Source organism: Humulus lupulus, chromosome 8 (assembly GCF_963169125.1).
Source record: "Humulus lupulus chromosome 8, drHumLupu1.1, whole genome shotgun sequence".
Lineage (NCBI taxonomy): Eukaryota > Viridiplantae > Streptophyta > Magnoliopsida > Rosales > Cannabaceae > Humulus > Humulus lupulus.
Window position 1 is genome coordinate 112538477 of NC_084800.1, and position 22715 is coordinate 112561191.

Consider the following 22715-nt stretch of genomic DNA (forward strand, 5'->3'; position numbering starts at 1 on the left):
TTTTCCCTTTCCCGTTGGGGCGAGGGGAGCAGCAGCCCACGGGGTGCTGGAGGGTTCCCTGATTGTCACTCCAGTGGCCCTCCTCAGAGGGGGTTGTGACACGTCTGGGTGCTGCTCGGGAACCTCTCCACCAGTGGCACTCTCCGCTGTTGACTCCCTCACATCCTGATGAGGGGCCAAAAGACCGACCAATCTCAGATTGGCCTCTGTGACCAGCTATTTGACACTTTTCTCTATGTCGGTCATGCTGGCTAGGAGGGCTGATCGGATCTCCATGTCTGGAGTTGGGTCTGGTTGCAACCATGGGCCTGAAACACATTAAATTTCTAAGGAAAATGCAGCAAAAATTGAAGAAAGATAAACGACCAGTGGTACAAAGACTTTACCTCCTTCTGTGAAGGCCAAGTTGTTCGTGACCATGTCAGTCGTCATGAAATACTCTAGATGACACTTCCCCGCGTTCGAGATGTAGGTGGTGTCAGTCAGGAAAGTGCGACCTGTTTCCTTGTGACAGAAGTGAAAAAACCTCGTGTTTTCTTGGTTGAGGTTAGATTTTAGGTCGAACAAATAGTTGACCTCATGTGGTGTGGGGACGGGCCATTTCTTGTGGCTATAGAGGATATAGAGTGTAGCAAGCATTCTATATCCGTTGGGAGTTATTTGTAAGGGGGTGACCCCGAAGTAATTGGCCACCCCCTGGAAAAAAGGATGAAGAGGCAGCGTCGCTCCTGCCTCGATATGGTACCTCGACCAGACGCTGAAGGCGCCTCCAGGAAAGTTCGCCTGTTGGTCTTGAGTAGGTTGAACTAGTGTCACCTCGGGAAGTCCGTATTTTTTAATGTAGTTAGCGATCATCCTAATTGTTACCCGACTAATAGGTGCGACATACCATTCAACATTTGATTGAATGGCATTTCAGGGCTGAGCGTGAGTTTGAATGTTTGGGTCAGGAATATTTCTTTCCCGACCACTGGTCGAGGGAATTCCAGCCTGAGGAGTAGGCTGATTTTAAGGGTTTGAAGGTTTCTTTTTCTCGACAGTGGATTTTACTCTACCCATGGATGGAAGGTTTGATTGAGGTCTATTGGGTGGGGTTCGAGAAAAAGGAATTTTTGGTATCAGCAGCGACGGTTGCTCCTCATCTTCAAATAGTTGGGCAAACAAGTCATCGTCGATAGGCCTTTGACCTCCCCACGGATCTTGCATGAAAAGCTGCGAACAGAGAAAGGGGGAGGTGAGAACGTAAAGCCTAAAAATCTATGTTGCAAGTTAGAATAACGTGGTTCACGTATAAAAGTTAAGCTTTTATATGGCCATCAGCATTCTAGTGAAAACATTAAGTTCTATATGAGCAGTTTGAAAAGCAGATTGAAAAGTGGAAGTAAAAAGTTTTTCGGGAAAAAAGCTTTTTCAACTCCGAAGAGGTGGGAAAAGCCCAGTTTTTCAACTAGCCTAAATCTACAATCTCGATTTTACGCCCTAAATCTACAATCTCGACTACCAAACTGGCTGTTAACTCCTATGAGACATTGTTCCATCACCCTTTCAAGCATCGGTTAACATTCCAAATTTCCCCAAAACAGTTATAGTCAAGAACAGTAAAAAAATCTCAAAGAACTAAGAAATCAGAAATAAAGATAAACAAGTGTTACATGGCGTATCAACAACTGAAAGGTTTGAAGAAACATACTTGTATGAAAGATGGAGTAAAGTTCTGAGGTGCTAAGTTGATTCAGCTGAGCAGGAGCTTCATGATCCGTCTGAGTTTCTGGAAATATAGCTCTTGGTTCTTCAGTTTTCTTGAGGATAAAGTAAAAGCGTAAAAAGTAAAAACTGGTTATGAAGGGTTATTTATATCAACCGAGGAGTGGTTACCGAGGTAATCATAAAGGGTAACTTTTCAAAACATGGGGAAGTGTAATGGCCGTCAGACAAGTTATTGGGAAACTAAAAAGTCTTGATTGGACATGATTGATCACCCTTTTTCGAGAAAGCATAGGCGGCTCTGACAGATTTCGTGGGGTATTCGAAGAGTCAGGTTCCTAAGTTTACCTATTGCCAGTCGCAATAAATATACTTGGGGGCAAATGTTTACCCTAAAAATAGTTGTTGATAGCGTGACAGGGATTTCTCACACATGGTTGACACGTGGTAGAAGTGCTGTTCGACTATCGACCAGAAGCACATCACTTCGTTAGGCATAACTTTCAGATACAACCAGGCTGGTCGTATAATTTGATTTGTTTCCTTCTAAATTGTAATCTTATAATAATTACATTGAATATTTCCTCATTATGACCTTGATATGCGGTTATTAAGGAAAGATATGGCCCGTTGGCCTATGTAACCTTCCTTGAGCCTATAAGTATATATGAAATAGCTCAAGGAATGGACTTTTTGATCCTTGAATCTTTTTGTTAAGATAGAGAGTGTCATTATCCATCGTTATATTTTATTTCTTTCAAGGTTTGTGAAACTCAAGAACCCTAGTTCTTTGATCACTACTTTGAGATTCAATTTTAATAATAGCACTAAGTGGACGTAGGTCATTACCATTATTTGGGGCCGAACCACTATAAATCCTTGGTGTTTTCTTCTTTTCCATTGGATTATATTCTTAATTGTCATTTTATCTTCTGTCGCACATTTGACTTCGTGTCGTTGCCCAAATCGTGGGTCAACATAAGCTAACTCCCAAGTTCCTAGCTTCAATTCAGTCTTCAATTTCAAAATCCAAAAATCTCTTAGAACTCAACCAAAATCACAGAATTCTAATGACCAAAAATGTAATTAAATTCTTACCTCAGTCCTGGTTGAATCCCTTAGCTAAAACTGAGCTAATCCTTCAAAACTTCAGCCCAAATCACAGAGTTTCCAGCTTAATTCTCTTAGTTTTTCTGTAGTTTCCTTGAGAGAAAAAGGGAGAGAGAGAGAGAGAAGGGTCGGTTTAGCTTTTGGTTATACTATTTTCTAAAGTTTACTAGTCTATCCTTAAGTAATTAAATCAATCCCGAGGCTCGGGGTACTGGAAACGTCCTCGAGGGCAAAATGGTAAAATTCCCCAGTATTCCCACCTAAGCTTCCTAACCTCAAATATATCTCAAATTATTTATTTCCATAACCCAAATAACCATCCAGTACCTGAAATACCCCTTAACTTGCCCCAAGTCAAGTATTAAGTCTCGTTGTGAATTTCCCGCTAACTAGCTCCCTAGGATCGCCTTAAGTCGCACGCTGCAGATTTACCCACATAATAATGTGGTTCTCACAATTATAGCATATAATCACATTTGCATTCATATAACCATACAAGCATGCTTATCTTATAATCATGCATTAAATTAATAAATTCACACATATACCAATTATGCCCTCCCGGCACACTAATCAAGGCCCTTAAGCCATAATAGTGATTTTGGGTCGTTGCATCAAGTGGCAGCCTAATTCTTCAACAATTTCTCTGAGTATTCCGATCTTGAATTCCCTCTGAGTTTCAGCTTAATTCCCAGCTTGATCACCTTAACTTTCCTTCTGTTTTTCCTTCAATTTCAAGGTACAAGGAGAGGGACAAAGATAGGGAAAACCGTGAGTTAGAGAGGTGAGAGAGAGTTGAGAGTTTCCTACCACTTTCTAGCTACTCCTAAGAGTTTTACTGAGTATATCCATTGCTTAAACAAAAGACTATTTTCCCCTTGAAGCCTATTAATCTTCTAAGGGTACTAAGGGGTAAAATGGTCATTCCGCTCCTAGTTCCCGCTAATTCCTCAAGTGCTCCTACTATTATCCACCGTGTCCACTCAATTACCAAATACTTATTCAATAACTAATAATTCCCAAAATATTCTCTAAATTCCCAAAATACCCTTAGGCTCCCCCCGAGCCGGGTATTAAACCCCGTTGTGACTATTTCGCTAATCCGCTCACTAGGATTGTCTCGAGCCCTATGCCACAAATTTATATCCACATAATAATGTGGTCTCAACCATTTATTACATATAATCACATTTATGCCCCCAATGGGCCAAAATTACAAATATGCCCTTATACGCTATAAATGGCCCACATGCATATTTAATACTCATTTACAAGCATATCACATATTCATATAATCATATCAATCATGCATGCCACGTAATCACGCATTTGACCAATTAAACATACATATACCAATTATGCCCTCCTGGTACACTCATCAAGGCCCTAAGCCCTACTAGCAATTTTGGGTCGTTACATTAACACTCGCTCCAGGAGATGGATCAAGAAGAGTAATGTTCTTTGCAATCGAACTAATGCAGAAAGGAACCCAATGTCTTAAGGACTTCGGATTGTCAAGAATAAGAGCACTAACTCCTTCATTATCCACGATTTCAATGGGATCTAGGCTAAAATCATTGCATGTAAATGACACTTCCAACAAGTCAAATAATGACCTATCCCCTTTTAGCTTCGAATACAACTTCTCCAATAATTCTATGTGTACGCCCTGATATTCAGCCCGGGTACTTTTTTGCAGCTCGAGTACATCTGGCCATCTAAGAATAATATTGAAGGACCCACAAATTGACATCTCCTCGGCAGAGGCAGTGTGACCCCCCCCCCCCCCCCCCCAACAAATAATAACACGAGCTGAGGAGTACAAATCGTTAAAGTACGAACTTGAGATGGATATAACTTACAGCCCCCGGGACACGGGCTGACATTATGCTCAGGTCGGAGTCCTCTGACCACCTGCCATGCCCACGAGTTTATTAAGCTGGATACCTTATATATAAACGTGCGCAGTCAGACATCGCATGTCCATTTATCCCTGAATTCTCGGACACGTAATATAAACGTGCGTAATCAGACATCACGTGTCTGATTAAGCCAGGCGGCCCATGATCATTTCTACCTAATGATTAGACCTTACCTTAAGATATATTGTAATATTCACCATTTGTAGATGATAGGTCACAAAGAGGGATGTATATTCACGTGACAACCCCAACACCTATCCTGGGATGGTTCTTCTATAAATACCAAGACCTTGGATAGAAAAGGGGTTGGGTTTTCTCTGTGTAATGCAAATATTCTATCAAAATAGAGAGAGACATACAACAATAATATTGACTCATGGACTAGGGGGATTTTAACCTCCGAACCAAGTAAAAAGGAACGAGTGTTCTTACTATATCATTCTAAGTATCTTTAAGAGTGATTATTCTTGTTACGGTTTACCCTTAAGCACTAGTTTATTCCAGCTAATTTTTGTAATACACTGTTGGCGAAAAACCACGTCAACAGTTTGGTGCTTTTATTGAGAGCTGTAAATTAGTGCCATTGAAAAAGATTCAGGAGACAGCTCATCATGGTGGTCACTCGTTCAAGGCATGGTAATGAAATGGATCAGCATGGTGGGCAGGAGGCTCACCATACCGCTGTTTCCGATGAAGAAAGCCCAGAGATCCAACAACGATCGAGAAAGCAACCGATGGACCATAGCGACACCGGAAGTTTAGCACCTCTACCGCTGAATCCAAAATCGGATTACTTGACTGTGGTAGAGTTGGAGAACATGCAGTTGAGGAGTCATCTAGCCAAGGCAAATAAGCAAATCGAGGAAGTCTTGGCTCGGCTACCCCCTCTTGCAACCGACGTTAACATCGGAAAGAGGCAAGGCGGGACTCGTAAGTCTCGCTGGGATAGTCGACCCAGGCCAAGCCGATCGGTTAGAACCTCAACTTTGAGTTCTACTCCAGTGTCGCCCAATCATCAAGGAACCCCATTTGGTGGCTTTCCTAGAGATCATCAATAAGCCAGCAGGTCGGTCAGAACCTCGACTCTGAGTTCAGCATCATCGTCAAATGCCCATGGCCACCCACACAGACGGTCAAGAACAAACTCGCAAAGATGACATGTTCCAACTGACTTCCCTATACCGCGATTAGATCGCCAGGCACAGGGAACCAGAAATGGTGGAGCAGAGCAACCGCAGGCTAGTTTGGTCTGACTTGATGGGACGAGAATTGCTTCACCAATCAGACACCCTCCATCGCCGATAAGGCATCCGTCCCCACCTTGTTCTGCTCGAGACGTTCCTGCCTACGGAAATAGTAGAAGGAATCCTCCTCTCGCTGCCCCTGCTCATGTCCCGCAAGCATGCGGGAATGCTCTAGATCCTCATCCTCGACTGCAAGCTCTGAGCTTCTATAATGGAAGTTATTGGATGGAGGATCGTTGAAGTGGTAGGACCAATGCAGATTTGAGGAACATCTGAGTTCAGCTCAAAACCCTCAGGTTGATCCACATACCGATCTTCGAGATCGCCTAAACTCACAAAGGACCAATCCAGCTCGCGATGGAGTCAGCGGCACTCATCACGAGGGAAGTCCTTCCGAAGTACACGATAACAAGAATGCCCCACCAAACCAAGCTCAAACTTGGAGGGACAATAAACCGTCAAATGCGTACGGTCGAACGGAAGCTGTTGAACAGCCCCAGGGAACCAAGGACCCAACCCTTGAGAGGCTGGCTCAAATGGAGGAACTGATGAAAAGACTCCTATCAGAAAAGGAAAAAGATGAGTACCACATAGGGGACGAGCTCGAGCTTTTCACCCCCAACATCGCAGCAACACCATACCTGCCAGGTTTCAGGATGCCCCATTTATCAAAATTCGATGGAGATGGAGATTCGTCCGACCATTTGGGGATGTTCAATACCCTAATGATGGCCCATAACATCAGACCCGAGTTAAGGTGCTTGGTATTCCCTTTGACTCTGGTCAGACTGGCCAGTCAATGGTTCAAGCAATACAAGAAGCATTCTATCAGCTCATGGAAGAGCTTCTCCCCTGACTTCAAGAGGGCATTCCGAGCTTCTCAAGCAGCTCGGATAAAGGCAGAATCCCTGGCAAACGTAAAGCAGTAGCTTGGAGAGCCTCTGAAAGCTTACTTGAGTAGGTTCGCCAACATCGCTGTGCGAGCTAGAGATGCGGATGAAAGCTCTAGGCTTATGGCGATGAGAACATGAATACTTGTCGGAGGCGACCTGTGGAAAGAGATCCAGAGAAAGGGCGTCAACACAGTGGACGAGTTCCTGAACAAGGCTCAAAGGTGGATCAACCTGGAAGAGGAACGAGCTTCAGTTGCAGGAACCGGCCAAGTCCTTGCCCAGCCCGTTGGAGCGGTAACGGACGCTGCAGCTACGACTCAAACCGTTACCCAGAATAACCAAGGGGGAGGAAGCAAGTGGAAGGGAAATGGCGAAGGCGGCCAGAATGGTTCAAAGAAAAATAAGCACGTGGAGAAATTCAAACCAATCTATGTGACTTACGCCGACCTCACGGATACCAGGGAGCGCATCTTCTTGGCGAACTCTGCTTGCCTTTCGTGGAAGAAGTCGGAGCCACTAAAAAATCAAAGGGCGAAGAGAGACCCTTCAAAAAATTTTCGGTTCCACAATGATATCGGCTACAACACCGATGACTTCAGGAATTTGAAGGATGAGATCGAGACGCTCATCAGGGCCGGGCCCCTGGCTCAGTATGCCCGGAATTGAGTCACTCCTAATCAGCCTGCAGGGCAAAACATTCAATCAGCTCCGGAAGCCCCCGCAAATCAGATCGGAGCCCAGGTGAGTCAGGAAACCCCTCCTCCGATAATAGGAGGAGAAATAACCACCATCTCTGGACGCCCTCATCTGGCAGGCACGAGCAGAAACTGTTGGTTTTTATTGATCAAATCAGATATTATACGCAGCGGAACAACAATCAAATTGTTAATTTAATCCCACAAGATTTCTAGATCTACTTCTTCACATGCATATATATATATATATATTGAATCAAAGACATGAATAGAAAATTACCTTAGGTCCTTCCTTGCTGCTATCTTTTTGTATGGAAAAAATCCTTGAGATCTCACACCAAGATCTTCCAAAATGTTCTCAGCACACAAAGAACGAGTGTGGGTTCGCTATACAAAATAATAGGCAAAATCTATTTATCAGATGTTCTCAACACATGAGATCTGATAAAGTTTGGACCTAGGTTTTGAGAAGAACAGTGACCTTTGCTTATATCCCTATTCTCTTTCTTTGAGAGAGATTTCAAGATATTTTTATATCCCTGAAAAGTTAAGTTCTGAAAAACTGATATCCTATATTTAATATATCCAATATATTAAAAATAAAATATTAGTTATTTTAAACAATTTGAAAATAACTAATCAGTTATCAGATTTTGTTTAAATAATAATATTTTAATCATATTACAATATCTCATTATTTATTTAATATTTAAATAACTAAAATTGTGGAACCAAGAAACTGCTCAGAGTCTCTTATGCGTGTAGCACAGTGACTGTGCAACACATGTACCACATGCCAGGGATGACATGTGATTTTTCCCAATTTTTATTATTATTTAAATACCAAAAATAAATTAATTCAAAATTAATTATATTTTTGTTAAATCAAATAATTAATTAATTCTCAATTAATCAATTACACATAATTATACAATAATTATGTTTGATGCATAGAAAAATATTTTACTTATCAAGCAAGTCCTTTTGCCCATTTTTTGTATTTACATTTGTCAGTGTTTGTTTGAGCCATTTCGGGGACCATGTACCTATAACATTAAGCTCCAATAAATTGAAACTAAATAATTAAACTCTTTAATTGTAATAGTTAATTTATCAATTCTGATATTTCTCCACTATAAATTCAGAATTGCACTCTTTATGTTATAGATATACTTTTACAGAAATCTTATCTTAAGTCGTCCATTGATATAACCATCTTACAATAGTTCAACCCTCTAATTAATTAGTTCATAAATTAGAATGGAAGAATTACCATTTTACCTTTCTAATTTACTTCTTATTCCTTAAGTACCATTAATTCACTAGTGAATAATTAATCTATAATCTAATTATAGATCTCAGCTCAAAATCATTCACTTCCAGAATTAACCCTTAAGGGAACTAATATACGATCCGTTAGGAAATATTAGATTCCGTATTATTGATACATGTTCCCAGCCATCCATGATATTAAATCTCCAAAACAAAATTCATTAGCCTCATTTTATGAAGAGACCTTAACGAATGAATCAAAAGATTTAATAAACATGAACAGGAGTTCATGAACACTCAGGATTTAGGCTGATCTATAAATGATCATCAGTTATGATATGAATTACAAGTCTTTATTGTTAAATGGTTTTTGGATAAAGACTTTAATTCATATCTGTCCATGTCATATATAATCATATTATATAAAGCACCTTTACCGAGATGCCTTACCACATCAATAATCCGAATCTAGATTATTTGTAGGGTTTATACCTTTTTGGACCCTGTGTTTTGATAAATTACTTTTTGGACCCTATGTTTTGTAAAATAGTTAAAATAGAACCCTAAACCCGATTTTGGTCAATGTTTTCTCAACTAAAATCACAAATAATTTACCAAACTAATAATCCAGAACAAAAATAAAATCATTCTGCTTAAAAACTGTGTTGTTATATTTAATTTTTTCTTCATCAAAATTGAGTTTAGGGTTCTATTTTAACTATTTTACAAAACATAGGGTCCAAAAAGTAATTTGTCAAAACACAGGGTCCAAACAGGTAATGGGACAAAACACAGGGTCCAAAAAGGTATAAACCCTTATTTGTATCATTATGATACTCAGTAAACCGTACTTACAACTCCAATTAAAGAATTTCATAACTTTAATTTGTTGTTGTTGACTATTTTTATTCATTCATGTAATCTTAATTCGTTCGTACTAATACAAGATCACATCCTCAATAATGAATGTGGAATTTTTCTGATATTTACAAAATTATTCAAACAATAATTTAACAATATAAATATAACAATAATAATAAACCATTGTATTTATTTATTCACAGAAAAAACAAATGTCTTTTACATGCTTTTAGGACACACTCCTAACGGAAATTCCCAGAAGAGGTATGTCAGTGAGCTGAGGTCTCACAATGGAATTGAGTTTGTCCCAGAGCAGCGTTTGTCTAAACAGAACGATTGGAGAAACAACCGATCATTTTTACTGAAGAAGACGCTAGTCATGTCCAATTCTCGCATAACGACCCTTTAGTCATAACCGCCCAGCTTGCCAATCAGAAAGTTAGGAGGACCTTGGTCGATAACGGGAGTTCTATGAACCTACTATTTAGGTCCACATTGGAGAAAATGGGATTGTCTGTGGCCGAACTAAAGGCAACCTCCATGATGTTGTATGGGTTTTCCGGAGAATGTTCGACAACTATCGGAATGATTAAGTTGGTGATAACCCTGGGTGAAGGACAACGAACTGTTTCTAAGCTGCTCGAGTTTGTGGTCGTGGATTGTCCAACCACATACAATGCAATCTTGGGTAGGCCCACACTGATGGCATTCGAAGCTATAACTTCCATCCGCCACCTCGTAATAAAATGCCCTTCATCCATGAGAATACGTACTGTCTGAGGTGATCAGCTCACTGCTAGGGAATGCTATAGCATTTCCATGAAGGGAAAATCACAACTTGGGCAGCAGACAATGGCCATGTTGGATCGAGGAGAGGAATTCCGGGAAGTCAGAGATAATCCTGGGATGGAAGAATCTCAGCAAGTCAGTTGTAGAGGAACCACCCCGAGTGAGAATATTGATCCTTGAATGGGTGAAGATAGATCCGAGCTCCAGGCTATTGAAGACCTTGAAGAAGTAAAGATTGATCCCAAAGATGCTTCGAGGGTCGTTAAGCTCGGGAAAAATCTTGACGTTGAAAGAAAGGCGGAGCTGGTCACATTTTTACAAGAAAATCTAGATGTTTTCGCTTGGTCCCATGAAGACATGATAGGAATCAGCCCGAGTGTCATCATGCATACACTAAATTTGGACAAAAGCATGCCTGCAAAATCCCAGAAACAAAGGCGTCTAGGTACGACCTGAGCTGAAGCGCTGGAGGAAGAAGTAGCTAGACTTTTGAAGTGCAGCTTTATCTGCGAGGCTAAGTATCCGATCTTGGTCACCAATCCTGTCCTGGTCCCAAAGCCAAATGGGAAATGGCGGACCTGCATCGATTTCTCCGATCTAAACAAAGCCTGTCCCAAGGATTGCTTCCCCTTGCCAAGGATTGACCAGTTGGTGGACGCCACCGCAGGGCATGAGCTTATGTCCTTCATGGATGTGTACTCTGGATATAACCAGATCGCCATGAACCCTGCGGACCAGGCCATACTAGCTTCATGACTCCAACCAATGTGTACTGTTATAAAGTCATGCCCTTCGGGCTGAAAAACGCTGGGGTGACCTACCAGAGGTTGGTCAACAGAATGTTTGCTGATCAGATCGAAAAAAACATGGAAGTGTATGTTGATGATATGCTGGTCAAGTCAAAGACTGTCGATAACCATGTCTCCGTTCTGAAGGAATGTTTTGGAATTCTAAGGAAGTATAGTATGAGGCTAAACCCCCAGAAATGTACTTTCAGAGTGGCGTTGGGAAAATTTATGGGATTCATCATCAACACCAGGGGGATGGAGACAAACCCTGATAAAATCAAATCGCTGCTAGAGATGCCTTTGCCCAGGTCGCATAAAGATGTCCAGAGTCTGACAAGAAGGGTGGCGACCCTCAATCGGTTTATTTCCAAATCCACTGAAAAATGTTGGCCATTCTACAACCTGCTTCGGGGGAACAAAAAGTTCGAATGGATTGATGAGTGCGAGCAGGCTTTCATCGACCTGAAGACACATTTGGTTGAGCCACCAGTGTTATCTAAACCAACGGCAGGAGAGCCCCTTTTTCTCTATTTAGTCGTGACGGAGAATGCGGCCAGCGCTGTATTGGTCCATGAGGAGGATCGAGCTCAAAAGCCATTATATTATATAAGCAAAAGACTTCTTGGAGCAGAATCTCGGTATCCCCTAATGGAAAATATGGCATCCTACCTTATTACGGCTTCCAGGAAGCTTAGGCCATATTTCTAGTCCCATTCAATCCACGTCATGACCGATCAACCTTTAAGGTAGGTATTGCAGAAACCTAAGACATCGGGACGACTGTTGAAATGGGTGATTGAGCTTAGCCAGTTCGAGATACTGTATATACCCCAAACTACGATCAAAAGCCAAGCCCTGGATGATTTCATGGCTGAATGCACTGGATTCCAGGAAGAGCCCTTGAGAGAACCAGTGCAGGAATTATGGAGAATCTTCGTAGACAGGTCATCTAATGAGAACGGGTCTGGAGCTGAGATCATCTTAATATCCCTTGAAGCTGAATATGAAGCCCTACTGGCCGAGCTTAGAGTGGCGAAGGAGTTGAAAGCTAGGGCCGTCCACTGCTACAGCGATTCCCAACTCGTGGTAAACCAAGTGTCTGGGGAATATCAAGTGTAGGGGGCCCAAATGGCGGCTTACCTAGCCAAGGTTAAGAAGGAGCTATCCGAGTTTGAATATAGCCTAGTCGAGCTGATCCCTCACGAGCAAAACGCTAATGCCAACGCTCTAGCTAGACTAGCTACCTCCAAAGAAGCTGAGACTCTGAGCATAGTACCAGTGGAATTCTTGGAAAGCCTGAGCGTAGCGGGAAGCGCGATGGAGGTCGAGATGATTGATGCCAAACCGACCTGGATGACGCCCATAATAGAATATCTTTCAACCGAAAAATTTCCTGGCGAGCAGAAAGACGCGAGGAGGAGACTCTATCAAGCTCCAAGGTATACAATCATAGACAGGACGCTATACCGACGTGGCCAACCCTTACCTCTGCTACGGTGTGTTCTGCCAGAGGAAGCCAAGGCTATCTTGTAGGAGGTGCACGAAGGCTTCTGTGGGAATCACGCTGGGGGGAAAAACTTGGCCCTGAAAATATTGAGGCAGGGATATTTTTGGCCCACGTTATCAAAGGACTCCATATCCTATGTCCAAAAGTGTGACAAGTGCCAACGGTTTGCCACCATCGCCCGAGCTCCTCCAGTCGAGCTAAAAATGATATCATCCCCCTAGCCATTCGCGGTATGGGGGATTGATTTAATTGGAGCCCTGCCCCCAGGGAAGGGAGGAGTTCGATATGAAGTAGTGGCCATCGATTATTTTACGAAGTGGGTGGAAGCGGAGCCCCTGGCGACCATTACTGCAAAAAGAGTCCCCAACTTCGTGGTCAAGAATATTGTTTGTCGGTTCGGACTACTAAGAAAGATTGTATCAGACAATGGGATGCAATTCGATAGCAATCTCTTCTCCGGATTTTGTGAATGACACGACATAATCAAAAGGTTCTCCTCGGTGGCCTACCCACAGGCCAACAGGCAGGTCGAGGCTGTGAATAAAACCCATAAAGCAAGCCTTAAGAAGACGCTGGACGAGGCCAAGGGAGTATGGCCTGAGCAGCTATCGCAGGTGCTGTGGGCATACCGGACCTCCCAACGAACTTCCACGGGGCACACCCTTTTCTCCTTAACTTTTGGAAGTGAGGTCGTCCTCCCTGTCGAAACAAAGATAGCCACACATAAGCTCCAGACCTTTAGCCCAGAGCGGAACGACGAACTACTCAGCGCATCCCTCGACCTGATCGATGAAAAATGAGAAGATTCACAACTACAGCTTGCACATTATCAACAAAAAATCACTCGTTACTTTAATTCAAAGGTCAAGAAGCGTGTCTTTGGTTTAGGAGACCTGGTACTCCAAAGGGTATTTTTAGCAGGCAAGGACCCCAAAGACGATGCCTTAGGTCTGAGCTGGGAAGGGCCCTATCAGATAGTGGAAATCATACAGGAAGGTACTTTTAAATTAGCTCGACTTAATGGAGAAATGGTGCCACAGACCTGGAATGCTATGCATTTGAAAAAGTACTATCAATGATCAAACCACCTGTCTATGTAAGGCTCAGATATAAAAGCCATTTAATTTTAGAAATATATAAAAAAAAATATGGTATATTTGTATCTTTGTATGGTTTCATCTGCGTGTTAGTTCAAAGTAACCCAGAAAGTCCACTTCCTGATTACTTGGGGGGCAGATAGCCCGAGAACCAGCATCCGAAACTTAGAAGTTGGTAAAATTGATTAACCAGCGTTTTTCTAAAAAACGCGAGGAGTCAATAAAACTAACACAAACTAAGGTTTAATCAAAATATCCTGGATACGACCAAGTTCCAAAACTTGGAAGTTGGCTAAATTGATTAGCCAGTGTTTTTAAAAAAAACGCGAGGAGTCAATAAAACAAACACGAACTAAGTTTTAATCAAAATATCCTGGGTACGACCAAGTTCCGAAACTTGGAAGTTGGTTAAATTGATTAGCCAATGTTTTTCTAAAAAATGCGAGGAGTCAATAAAACTAACACGAACTAAGTTTTAATCAAAATATCCTGGATACGACTAGGTTCTGAAACTTGGAAGTTGGTTAAATTAATTAGCCAGTGTTTTTCTAAAATACGCGAGGTGTCAATAAAACTAACGCGAACTAAGTTTTTAATTAAATATCCTGGACACGATCAGGTTTCGAAACTTAGAAGTTGGTAAAATTGATTAACCAGTGTTTTTCTAAAAAACTCAAGGTGTCAATAAAACTAACGCGAACTAAGTTTTAATCAAAATATCCTGGATACGACTAGGTTCCAAAACTTAGAAGTAGGTAAAATTGATTAACCAGTGTTTTTTCTAAAGAAAAAACGAAGTGTCGATAAAACTAGCGCGAACTAGGTTTTTATTTAAAAAACCTGGATACAACCGGGTCCAGGGCCTGATACTTAACAGGTAGGGTATAAATTGTCTTTTTGGGTTACAGCCAGAAGGATCTATCTCGACCTAAGGGTCATTTCCTAAGGCTTTAAACGTGCACATCATGAGGCATGAGAAAGAGATCAAGGAATAAATAAAACTTAGATAACTGAAAATAATATATATAAATTGTCTCGAGGAGAATAACCTCGTGCTTAACGTTTACAAAAGAAAAATATACATAACGTAAATAAGGGCAAATAAAATCTAAGACCCTCCAGGCCGCTCTGAGGACATCACCTCCTCGACCTCTTGCTCGCCAGCGACAGAGGCCTCCCCGGTCTCAGACTGCAGCTCTTGTTGAAGCTAAGCCTTAAACTTCTCAAGGTAGTGCCCCCACACTTCGGAGGCCATGAAGGAGAAGTTGTTGTCCTGATTGAAGGCCCAGCAGTGGTACAACATGCTCTCCATGGAGGATGTCGATGCCTTCTTTTCCTCTTGAATAGCCGCCTCGACCTCCAGCTGTTTGGCCACGGCCCCCTCGAGATCGGCCTGAAGGGCAGCCAAGGTAGCCTTTGCCGCCTGCTCGCCCTCTTAAGCCGTGGTTAAGGCAGCCTTTGCCGCCTGTTCACTTGCTTGGGCCACTGCCAAAGCAGCCTTGGCATTTTGTTCGCTTTGTTGAGAGGCGGCAAGAGCAGCTTGGGCCTCAGTCAGGGCGGCCTGAGCAGTTTGGAGCTCAACCTTGAGTTCATCATTCTTGGGCCTGGCCTGAGATATGCTGCGATGTTGAGCCAAGGCCGCCTGCAAAAAGCAAGGAAACAGTTAGGCACATACCAGGGAAAAATAATAAAAGTCAGATCAGGGAAAATGCTTACTGTGAGGTTCATTCTCAGGGTCAATTCCATAACGTTCTCCGGGCTCCTCTCCTTGATCACCCTCGGCTCGTTGGGCTTGGCCTTATAAAAGTACTCCACCACATAGTTCGTCGTCTCGTAGACAGTCCCCTGAAAAGAGTTTGGAATTTGTTCCAGGTCCTGGGTGTTGACGGGGATGCGAACAGTGGCGGCGGGGACTACCGGAGTTGGGGGACCAACTGGCGCTACCGGATCCTGAGCAGGGACTGGGGGAAAGCGAGGAGGGGGTGCAGTCGGAACCCTCTTCTCTAGGGCTACGGCGGGCGGAGCTCCCTAGCCCAAGTCTTTCCCCTTGGCCAGGGATTTGGAAGCGGTCGCGACCGAGGGGGGCATTTTCTTTGCCGTGGGCCGAAGTTTCTTGACAAGGGGACCCTCGCTGGATCTCCCTTCCTGAAACAGCAAGCAGATGTCAGGTTCCCCTCGCTGTGCTATCTCCTCGCCTGAAAAAGAATGGGAAATGCGTTAAGTATGCATAGACGTTCATCATATTACAAAGAAAATACGTACAAAGTAACAAAAAATCCTACCCTCCGAGCTAGAGGAGGAGTCTATTTCCACGGCCTCAGCCCTCAGAATTGCTATAGGGGAAGGAGAGTCTAAGTCAACCACTTCTTGGATTAGGGGAGGCTCCGGGTCAGGCTCTACCTTAGGACTGGACTCCTCTACATATTGCCTAAGTCCAGGAGCAACAACACCTTGGAGAAGGGATGACCACGACCTAAGATTGGTTCCATACTCTTCAAAGAAGGCCGACCTAAAGGACAAGGTATTGTCTACTACTACGGTCCCCTTAGGATGGCCCATGCCATGGCGAAGAACTAAATGATCTACACACTAGAGTAAGGTAATGTTACGGTCGGGGTCATTAGGATGATGGTGCACGAGCTGGTTTGGGTTAAACCTGATTAGCCTAAGGTCGGCAACAACCTTATCTAAATCCCTAAAGGGATATGGGTTACCTTGGCCGGAGGGGCCGGCTGCCGCCCACGACGCAGCTCGGTCAGTAATGGGGTCCTGGGCGACCTCAAGAGCTCGACTCTTTCGCACGAGGGGTACCTTGTCCTCTTCTAGCTCTTCGCTGTCGATGGCCTCAGTGTTCCTTTCAGGAACGTGCGGGAGCTCGCGGACTATAGGAACGATGGCCCGCGTTCTTCTCAAGGCTAGGGTTTGACCTTCAGCAAGCAACTTACATGCCAACATCGTGTCGTCAGACACGAGCTGGCGGTAGTCTTTCTCAATAGACGAGAGCCCTGGCAAAGTTTCATATTGACCCCCAAGGGTCACTGATTTGGCCGTCCTCGCAAAAATAGCTGCACGAAGACACTCCAATCAATATACACGCAAGAAAAACTAAGTGTGAAAGGAATTTTTTCTGAGCTAATAAAAGAAAGAAGACTTACGAGAGCGGTTAAAGTATTGGTGTTTGCAGTTGTGAAACCCATTCGACATAAAAAATTGGTCTTGGAAGTCGTTGGGATGATTGGGCAGCTCGATGACTGCAGGCGAGTTCGGGAACCAGGTCAAGTAATAGAACCCGTCGCCTTATCCCCTTTGGTCCGGGCTGGCTTTGAGGCAGAAGAAATAGAGGATGTCTGATGGAGTAGGGACCTCCCACTCATGCTTCAGAAAGAGGTACTTCAACCCCGCCAACAACCGATACGAGTTGGGGGGGGAGCTGGAATGGCGCCAACCTCACATAGTTGAGGAAGTCCGCGAAGTACTGGTCGAGAGGGAGGAAGGCCCCAGCCTTTAAGTGTTCATCACTCCAGGCCGCGAAATTGTCCTGGAGTAGTGCACAGCTCCGCTCCCCCTCATAGGGAGGTCGGGCGATGAGAACACTCGTCCCAACCTCGATGTTGTGGGACAGCAGGATCTTGTTGACCCTTCCTTGGGTCGTTATCTTGGAGACAATCCTTTCAGCCTCGAAAAAGGCATCAGGAGCGACCGCGACCTCCTTCTCCATCACGGGGCCGAACTCAGGAAGGGGGGAATCAGGGACGACCTCCTTTCCCTTGTGAGATTGCTGGGACAATGAGCCAGCTATGTTCTTCTTTGATGTGCCTTTCTTGGGTGCCATCAACTTGCCTATCGAATAAGAACGACGAAGTTTTTAGTGGGCGACGTAGAATTTTTTTAACAAAAGAAATAATAAAGGCCAGGGGTCCTAACACGCGAGTTGATGAAATATCAGCCCGTGTGATGCCACGCGTTGCCTATGCTACGCACCTAGGTTTCCCAGCAGACCCCTGATATTTAGGAATCCGTGTGTCAGAAAGTCAAGCCATCGCCCTCCTTGGGGAACGGTCTATAGCAAAACCGCCCAAGAAGCGTAGCTCCTGTGCAACCTAATGTCTAACCCTAAAAACCTTTCATCTCCTACATGCCTAATGGATATTTTCTAAAAATTGCCCAGGAATCACCCGAAGATTTACCCAGTTTATGAACATCACCACCCTAGATGTATTTTAGAGCCTACTCAATAAACCTAAACCGAAACATGTGTACCAAAAATATGTGGGAACAGCCTAATGCTAGTGACGGTGAAGTACAGAGTGATGTTATAAAGAAGGAAGAAATACACAAAAAAACCAGTAAGAGAAAGTTCCAATAGAATCGAGAACTTACAGTGTGTTCGTCGATGGAACGAATATGCAACGTAGAAGGAGAGTTCGTAAAAAATCCTTGGTGGCTGGGCTCACGAAGGTTTCGGTGGCATATTTTTGGGATTTTATGAGAAAAGGAAGAAGGGTTTATGAAGTTCAGAGGAAAGAAAACTAGGAAAAATTTCAAATGAGAGAGTATGGACACTGAAAATTGCCAGCCCTATTTATACGTAATAAACATAAAGAAACATGGACTGTCTGATCAAGCTAATGCGAGATACAAGGGTCATGTTTTGAAAGATTAAACGGCGGCAAAAAAGGTGGCTAGGCCATTTAATGCAATCCTCGAAACCCGAATAGGCACCAATCGCAGCGTTCCACGTGTCCAGTACTCAAGTAATGAACAAACATGGATAATCGCAACAGAAGTTTAAAAGTCCCCACTGTGTCAGTCAGAGAATGACGTCATAAGACACGAGCAGGGACTTGGGGGCAAATGTACGCCTTGATATTCAACCTGGGTACTTTTTTGCAGCTCGAGTACAACTGGACATCTAAGAATAATATTGAGGGACCCACAAATTGACATCTCCTCAGTAGAGGTAGTGTGACCCCCCAGATAATAACACGAGCTGAGGAGTACGAACTGAAGATGGATATAACTTACAGCCCTCTGGACACGGGTTGGCATTATGCTCAGATCGGAGTCCTCTGACCACCTGCCATGCCCACGAGTTTATTAAGCTGGATACGTTATATAGAAACGTGCGCGGTCAGACATCGCATGTCCATTTATTCCTGAATTCTCGGACACATAATATAAATGTGCGTAATCAGACATCATGTGTTTGATTACGCCAGGCGACCCATGATCATTTCTACCTAATGATTAGACCTTACCTTAAGATATATTGTAATATTCACTATTTGTAGATGACAGTTCACAAAGAGGGATGTATATTCACGTGACAACCCCAACACCTATCATGGGATGGTTCTTCTATAAATACCAAGACCTTGGATAGAAAAGGGGTTGGATTTTCTCTGTGTAATGCAAATATTCTGTCAAAATAAAGAAAGACATACAACAATAATATTGACTCGTGGACTAGGGGGATTTTAACCTCTGAACCACGTAAAAAGGAACGAGTGTTCTTACTATATCATTCTAAGTATCTTTAAGAGTGATTATTCTTATTACGGTTTACCCTTAAGCACTAGTTTATTCCAGCTAATTTTCGTAATACACTATTGGCGAAAAACTGCGTCAGCACTATGTAACCAACTTCAATTGGTACGTGTATTATAGTGTTCAAACCTGCTTTGAAATTTCATTTCTATCCTTTCCGTTCCCAAACACCATTGTAAGAAACAATTATATTAACTCTGAAACCTGCAAATTTACAACAAAAAAAAGCATAAGAAAATTATAAAAGTAAAGTATAATCGATGCCTATATAATACTATCTGTATTGCAGTTCAACATCGATGACATTTCGATGCATAATCGATGCTGATGGTCGCCATCTGTATGTGATTCTATTTCGATGGTATATCGATGTTGAACAACGTCAACATATATGGCATCGATTCAACATCAATATACCATCGATATTATATCGAAAAATAGCATCTAAATTATATGTTTGCCCCAGCATCGAAATGCCATCGATGTACCATCGAATTGCAATCGATGTACCATCGATTTCGAATGACACCCACATATTTCCAGGTCCGAAGAACAGATAAAAAATGCAGAAAAAAATACCACACTCAACACCAGAACAGTTCGAATCTAATATCTAACCATGACATTTCATATTTACAAGTAGATAGAATGAAATGATACTTACCCATGAATTTTTCTATTAAAAAATGCAAATAATGGCAATTTCATCACTTGAAATGAAACTTCCAGATCCGAGCAGTCCAATTTATTCACCGATTTCAATATATTCGACAATGCTATTTAGGTTGCTGTGAAAATGACTGTGAATGATGGAGGAGAGAAAGAGATAGAGAGAGAAATGTGTGAAGTGTTAAATTTTCCCTATTTTTAATTTATGAGAGTATTTTTGTCCAAAATAAAGAAGGGGGCACATTAGTGGGATAATTTTTATGATGACATGTTAACGTTTTTAACTATATTATGATGCATATAGTGTAAAATTTCCTTATATATATCAACGTTGTGTTTAAGTGTCATATATATGTAGAGATTATTGATATACATATTTATATATACTATAGTATTATAATTCATTCTATTATATATATATTTTAAAAAATAATGAATTAGTTTTTATTAAAATTATAGACAATGCTTATAACTTTAAAACTAAGCAAACATACATTGCACGTTACTTTTACCTAGTATATAAAAAAATGTGTTTCTAACAAATTCTTAGTTTAAGGGTTTTTTTAAAATAAAAATTATCTTATTTTTTAAAATTATAAATAATATTTTTGTTTAATTTTTTATATATTTATGTTATTATTTTATAAAATATGATATTGTTTATTTATTTAAAATTTTATATGATAACTAAAAAAAATTAATATATTTAGGGACAGTAAAGAATGCTTTTACTTGAAAAGATTTGTGGGCAATTGTTTATATGGTAATGCAGACAAAACTAGGCAGCGCGTGTCACTACGACTCATATATTCCCACGTATGACATCTCCGACTATATATTCAATTCATGTTATTAAATTAAAGTTATATTTTAAAATAAGATCTGGCAAACTGCGAAGAGTTTGATGTTCATAATCATCGGAATATATATTAAAGTTTTATTATTCAAAATATTTGTAAATTATGCCACATTTTGGAGTGTTCTTTTTATGTATATATTCATTTGTTTTTGCTACGTAGGTAAGTAATGACAAACGTGGTTAGGAATGGCCGCACTGGCCATTGGGACGTCTCCTTCGTGATGATCATCAGAAAATCTTTTATTCTATATTAACCAAAAAATTATATCAAGAGAGAATCATTTTAGAAAGATATATAATTTGTTATATATATATATATATATATGAACAATGTGTGGGGACGTTAAGTTTGACCTGAAAATATCCAACATTTAGTGGAGTTGCCAAAAAATTATTGAACTTGTTGGGAAGTCAGTGATCCACGATATGTGTAGTTTTGGCTTACTCATGTTGCTGTTGGTGTGGTTATATTTCATGGAAAAACAAATACCATCGTGGGACCACTTTTTCCCGATAATTCCTGCTTAATTTTTCACTTGTTGCTTTGACTATATTACATCTTTGGAGGCATTTTAATTTATATTTTTAGAAGACTAAAGGGTAAATATTAATTTCATCTTTGAATATAATTTTTGAATTAATAAAATAACAAATAATTTTTAATTGATTTACCTGATCTTTCTCTCTCTCTCTCTCCCTTTCTTCCGATTTCCCCTTCTTCTACGATATCCCCATCTCTTCTGATTGTGGCTGCCCAAATCCGCGGCTGTGTGAGGTGACTACGGGGGCGGAGAGTTTGGGCTAGGCGATGTACGGAGCTCACATCAGGGCGAGTCGACAATGGGGGTAAAGGTGAGGCACATGCAAAGGTACAACACCATACTCATTTCCGTTTACGACAATGGTAGAGTCTTCAGCCCATAAATGCTTAACCTGATCTTGTTGTGGTTGTTACTATTGAATATTCATTCCGACAGGCTGATAAAGTCAAGGAGTTCTTAAAGGATCCTAGCAAGTTCGCTGTTATTTTTGCCCTAGTGGTTGCTGCCGCTGCAGCTGGAGCTGCCCCAGCTGCTTCCAAGGCTGAAGAATCAAAAGATGAAGATATGGGATTCAATTTGTTTGATTAAGTTACATGTTAATTGTTTTAACCATTTTAGGATTTTGATTTCGTTTTCTCTTAGTTGTAAAAAGATTTCGTTTTTTTTCCTTTTAATAAGATTTAACAATTTTATAAGAATGATTTCGTTGGATTATTGAGTTAATTTTTCCAGAAAAGAAAAAGATAAGTCTAGAGAGATGTGGAGCGAGAAACCCAAAGAGCTTTTAGCTAGACAAATGTAGAGCTTTGGCTTCAACATGGTTTGTGCTAGTATTGAGGTATTGAACAAAGGAATGAATGAAACGAAGGAAGTGTTCCTGCTTCAAGAAGAGAGAGAGAGTAATAAAGTTAAACTTAGAGAGAGAAAGAAGAAGAAGAATGCAATTTTTTTCTGGTATCATTTTTAAGAATTTGATTTTTTTTATTTTGAGAAATTATGTTGGATTTGGTTTTGCTTTAACTAAATTTTTAATTAATTTTTTTGTTACCTGTGTTTTAATGAATTTTAGTTTAATTTAATTCAAAAATTATATTTAAATCAATTAAAAAACATATAAAAATAAGATAAATTATTAAAATTAAGGTTAATTTGGAAATATTAAAAATTTAAACACATTTAGGGTACCAAAGTATATAACTTTTGCATACAGGAGTAT

At 41.3% G+C, this 22715-nt stretch overlaps 1 long non-coding RNA gene across 1 annotated transcript; it reads left to right on the top strand.

The window, feature by feature from the left end:
• Nucleotides 1-21616: 21616 nt before the first annotated feature.
• On the top strand, nucleotides 21617-22505 carry LOC133794013 (uncharacterized). The gene is made up of 2 exons (XR_009875080.1): nucleotides 21617-21826; nucleotides 21935-22505. It is a non-coding gene; the product is annotated as an uncharacterized LOC133794013 (long non-coding RNA).
• Nucleotides 22506-22715: the final 210 nt, after the last annotated feature.